Genomic DNA, 5,000 nt, shown 5'->3' on the forward strand with positions numbered 1-5,000 from the left:
AGATGGAGTTTACCACCCACTTGGAGCTGCACTCTCAAGCAACCCGACTCGAAGGAGAGGTCCCGCCGACGCTCGCACCGGCCGCTACGGGCCTGGCACCCTCTACGGGCCGTGGCCTCATTCAAGTTGGACTTGGGCTCGGCGCGAGGCGTCGGGGTAGTGGACCCTCCCAAACACCACATGCCACGACAGGCGGCAGCCTGCGGGGTTCGGTGCTGGACTCTTCCCTGTTCGCTCGCCGCTACTGGGGGAATCCTTGTTAGTTTCTTTTCCTCCGCTTAGTAATATGCTTAAATTCAGCGGGTAGTCTCGCCTGCTCTGAGGTCGTTGTACGAGGTGTCGCACGCCACACCGCCAGCCGGCTGTGCACGCTACCGAGAAAGTACCGGTATGCGAACCGCCAGGCGACGGGCGCGCATCGCACGTTTAAGGAGACGCGGCCGGCCACACAGGCGACCACGACACTCCCACGTCTCCGAAGCGGGACAAACGCCGCGCGCTTCAGTATACGTAGCCGACCCTCAGCCAGACGTGGCCCGGGAACGGAATCCATGGACCGCAATGTGCGTTCGAAACGTCGATGTTCATGTGTCCTGCAGTTCACATGTCGACGCGCAATTTGCTGCGTTCTTCATCGACCCACGAGCCGAGTGATCCACCGTCCTGGGTGATCTTTTCCTTTTCAGTCTCCCACTGTCTCTTTCAAGACAGTAGCATTTGCGGGACTGAGGCGTCTGACGGCCCCTGTTCCACTATTTTTTTTGTGTCCAACGGCCTCACAGCCGATGGGCGTCGTACGGCTCCACACCGGAGCGGACAGGCACTCGGGCGAACGTCATTCAAAACCGGCGCCAGGCGCCAGGTACCGCAGGCCAGCCGCTCCAGAGCTTCAGCGCTCGTACCACACAACAACAACAACACTTCCGCTAGTTTTGAGAGGCACGCGTGGTTCCGCACGCGGCGCACGGCCACTGCCGTACAGGTAGCGTGTTGCGCGACACGACACGCACATCGAAAGACATGCAGTCTAGTCGGTAATGATCCTTCCGCAGGTTCACCTACGGAAACCTTGTTACGACTTTTACTTCCTCTAAATGATCAAGTTTGGTCATCTTTCCGGTAGCATCGGCAACGACAGAGTCGATGCCGCGTACCAGTCCGAAGACCTCACTAAATCATTCAATCGGTAGTAGCGACGGGCGGTGTGTACAAAGGGCAGGGACGTAATCAACGCGAGCTTATGACTCGCGCTTACTGGGAATTCCTCGTTCATGGGGAACAATTGCAAGCCCCAATCCCTAGCACGAAGGAGGTTCAGCGGGTTACCCCGACCTTTCGGCCTAGGAAGACACGCTGATTCCTTCAGTGTAGCGCGCGTGCGGCCCAGAACATCTAAGGGCATCACAGACCTGTTATTGCTCAATCTCGTGCGGCTAGAAGCCGCCTGTCCCTCTAAGAAGAAAAGTAATCGCTGACAGCACGAAGGATGTCACGCGACTAGTTAGCAGGCTAGAGTCTCGTTCGTTATCGGAATTAACCAGACAAATCGCTCCACCAACTAAGAACGGCCATGCACCACCACCCACCGAATCAAGAAAGAGCTATCAATCTGTCAATCCTTCCGGTGTCCGGGCCTGGTGAGGTTTCCCGTGTTGAGTCAAATTAAGCCGCAGGCTCCACTCCTGGTGGTGCCCTTCCGTCAATTCCTTTAAGTTTCAGCTTTGCAACCATACTTCCCCCGGAACCCAAAAGCTTTGGTTTCCCGGAGGCTGCCCGCCGAGTCATCGGAGGAACTGCGGCGGATCGCTGGCTGGCATCGTTTATGGTTAGAACTAGGGCGGTATCTGATCGCCTTCGAACCTCTAACTTTCGTTCTTGATTAATGAAAACATACTTGGCAAATGCTTTCGCTTCTGTTCGTCTTGCGACGATCCAAGAATTTCACCTCTAACGTCGCAATACGAATGCCCCCGCCTGTCCCTATTAATCATTACCTCGGGTTCCGAAAACCAACAAAATAGAACCGAGGTCCTATTCCATTATTCCATGCACACAGTATTCAGGCGGGCTTGCCTGCTTTAAGCACTCTAATTTGTTCAAAGTAAACGTGCCGGCCCACCGAGACACTCAACAAAGAGCACCCTGGTAGGATTTAAACGGGGTCCGCCTCGGGACGCGAAAGCACCCCTTCGGCTCGCCCCACCGGCAGGACGTCCCACGATACATGCCAGTTAAACACCGACGGGCGGTGAACCAACAGCGTGGGACACAAATCCAACTACGAGCTTTTTAACCGCAACAACTTTAATATACGCTATTGGAGCTGGAATTACCGCGGCTGCTGGCACCAGACTTGCCCTCCAATAGATACTCGTTAAAGGATTTAAAGTGTACTCATTCCGATTACGGGGCCTCGGATGAGTCCCGTATCGTTATTTTTCGTCACTACCTCCCCGTGCCGGGAGTGGGTAATTTGCGCGCCTGCTGCCTTCCTTGGATGTGGTAGCCGTTTCTCAGGCTCCCTCTCCGGAATCGAACCCTGATTCCCCGTTACCCGTTACAACCATGGTAGGCGCAGAACCTACCATCGACAGTTGATAAGGCAGACATTTGAAAGATGCGTCGCCGGTACGAGGACCGTGCGATCAGCCCAAAGTTATTCAGAGTCACCAAGGCAAACGGACCAGACAAGCCAATCCGATTGGTTTTGATCTAATAAAAGCGTCCCTTCCATCTCTGGTCGGGACTCTGTTTGCATGTATTAGCTCTAGAATTACCACAGTTATCCAAGTAACGTGGGTACGATCTAAGGAACCATAACTGATTTAATGAGCCATTCGCGGTTTCACCTTAATGCGGCTTGTACTGAGACATGCATGGCTTAATCTTTGAGACAAGCATATGACTACTGGCAGGATCAACCAGGGAGCTGCGTCAACTAGAGCTGAGCAGCCGGCCGCCCGGGAGTGTGTCCCGGGGGCCCGCGCGAACACGCAAGCGTCCGCTCAATTATTCTGCAAACAGGAGGAGGCCGAGCTCCCCTGCACGATACACCTCGAAACCCTCTCAGGTCCCGGCGGCGCGCAGCGCCGTCCTAGGTACTTGGTCGGTTTCGAGAGAGGCGCAATCGCCCGGAGTTAGGCGAGTAGACGGTTTTAGTGCGAACACCCTTGCTCCCAACTGAGCTTGCCGCTGCCGACAGAGGCCCGGGAGCGTGCTGTCGTGGCATTGCCGGCGGGAGACAACACGCGCCACCTATGGTGACCGGCAGCTCCAACGCCAGCGCCACACAAGGGCAAAGCCCCACTTGGGTGCAGAAGCGAACTCTCCCAGCACAGCGCACGCGCCAACACGTCCGCACAACTGCGATACAAACCACCTGCGAGAACCGCTGGGGCGACCGAGCAGCAGACGGCGTCGCGGCGCCGAGTGCCAGGCGGCGGCGCATCCTCAACGCACACAGTCCTCAATCAGACCAGCACACTGCAGATGTCCACCGCGCTTCGCACCGGGCTCGGCTGAACCAACTTTGGCCGCCAGGCGCCGCGTGCAGGGTGCGCCGCAGCGTAGCTGCGCCGCCTGCCGGGCCCGTCGGCTGGCGCTCCTGCCACTCGGCGCCCCCCACCAGCCGGCTGTTGCGCGTGCGCCCACGCAGCGCGCGGCCAACACGCCGGGCGGCCCCCCTTCACCGGCCGGGAACAGTCCCACCAAGCCACCGCCGCGTATCGCTTCATACCCACATGGGTCTAGTCACGTGTGTGGATGTGGCGGGTACCGCTGAAACAACCGGTTAATAGCTGTACCGATCGTCGCCATCACAGATTCACCTCCAGCGTGAACAACCGCTCAACAACGGATTTCCAGTTCATTTGCGTATCTTGGGCAGTAAACGTAGATGTCCACCTACATTTGCGAATTCAACAATTCTTGCATGCCAGGATGTCATGTGTCACGACACGCTACATCAGACCACATACACACTGCGACATGTGCAGAAGAGAACACGTGGAAGGTGGCCCGCGCAAGTATGCGATGTCCCTTCCGCGATCCACTGTCAACCGGCATCTGCGGCATGTCCCAGATATGGAACGCGGTCCACCAGGGTAGCACTTTGTGTGAGGCAATACGACAAAGTCGGAATACACGCGTCACTACATCAGACGGCTCACGCTGACCTGACCTGACCTGACCTGACCTGACCTGACTCACCGCACCACCACCCCCAGCGACCCAGGGTGACATACAATGCGTTCGTACGTTCCTCCCACACGCCTCTACGGCGTACCACAGTGCAACCTAGCTGTTATTGGGAGACGAGACAAGTAGCATCGAGCACAACATATGGAAATTGAGATTCGACACCGTTGGGCACAGCCAGCGTACAGTCACACGTATCACACTACTTCACTCTGTACGTAACTACCGATGATCGGTACAGCGTGTGGGTTACGCGTACGACATCAGCGGACAATGGACACAGACCATACCACGACGTACACTGAGGGCGTCGACATCTGAATGCAACTGAACAGCTGCGAGGCTCATTTAACACTCACACGCCAGACCGACCAGCTTGAGAGGACAGAGACACAAAGAGGGGGACAGAGGGGGGGGGGGCCGATATAGTCCTATTGCAGTACAATTGACAGTGGATAGCGGGAATATGTGGAAAGTAAGCAACACTCGCAAGACATCTACATGAGGATAACAACGACACCAGAGATTCCGAGCAGTGAACTATGTTAGGCAAAGGGACAACGTGGGTTAGGTTAAGGGACAACGTGGGTTAGGTTAAGGGACAACGTGGGTTAGGTTAAGGGACAACGTGGGTTAGGTTAAGGGACAACGTGGGTTAGGTTAAGGGACAACGTGGGTTAGGTTAAGGGACAACGTGGGTTAGGTTAAGGGACAACGTGGGTTAGGTTAAGGGACAACGTGGGTTAGGTTAAGGGACAACGTGGGTTAGGTTAAGGGACAACGTGGGTTAGGTTAAGGGACAA

At 56.1% G+C, this 5,000-nt stretch overlaps 3 non-coding genes across 3 annotated transcripts in view; all 3 read right to left on the reverse strand.

Annotated features, from left to right (window-relative positions):
- LOC126325595 (large subunit ribosomal RNA) overlaps positions 1-327 on the reverse strand; it is a 4,222-nt gene extending 3,895 nt beyond the window's left edge. The window contains exon 1 of the ribosomal RNA XR_007560199.1: positions 1-327. This exon is cut by the window's left edge and continues 3,895 nt beyond it. This is a non-coding gene — a ribosomal RNA (large subunit ribosomal RNA).
- Positions 328-515: 188 nt separating this feature from the next.
- Positions 516-670, reverse strand: LOC126325579 (5.8S ribosomal RNA). Its single transcript, XR_007560184.1, has one exon. It is a non-coding gene; the product is annotated as a 5.8S ribosomal RNA (ribosomal RNA).
- A 365-nt stretch (positions 671-1,035) lies between these two features.
- Positions 1,036-2,928, reverse strand: LOC126325576 (small subunit ribosomal RNA). The gene has a single exon (XR_007560181.1). It is a non-coding gene; the product is annotated as a small subunit ribosomal RNA (ribosomal RNA).
- Between the last annotated feature and the right edge of the window lie 2,072 nt (positions 2,929-5,000).

The sequence above is a fragment of the Schistocerca gregaria genome, unplaced genomic scaffold, assembly GCF_023897955.1.
Source record: "Schistocerca gregaria isolate iqSchGreg1 unplaced genomic scaffold, iqSchGreg1.2 ptg000927l, whole genome shotgun sequence".
Taxonomy (NCBI): domain Eukaryota; kingdom Metazoa; phylum Arthropoda; class Insecta; order Orthoptera; family Acrididae; genus Schistocerca; species Schistocerca gregaria.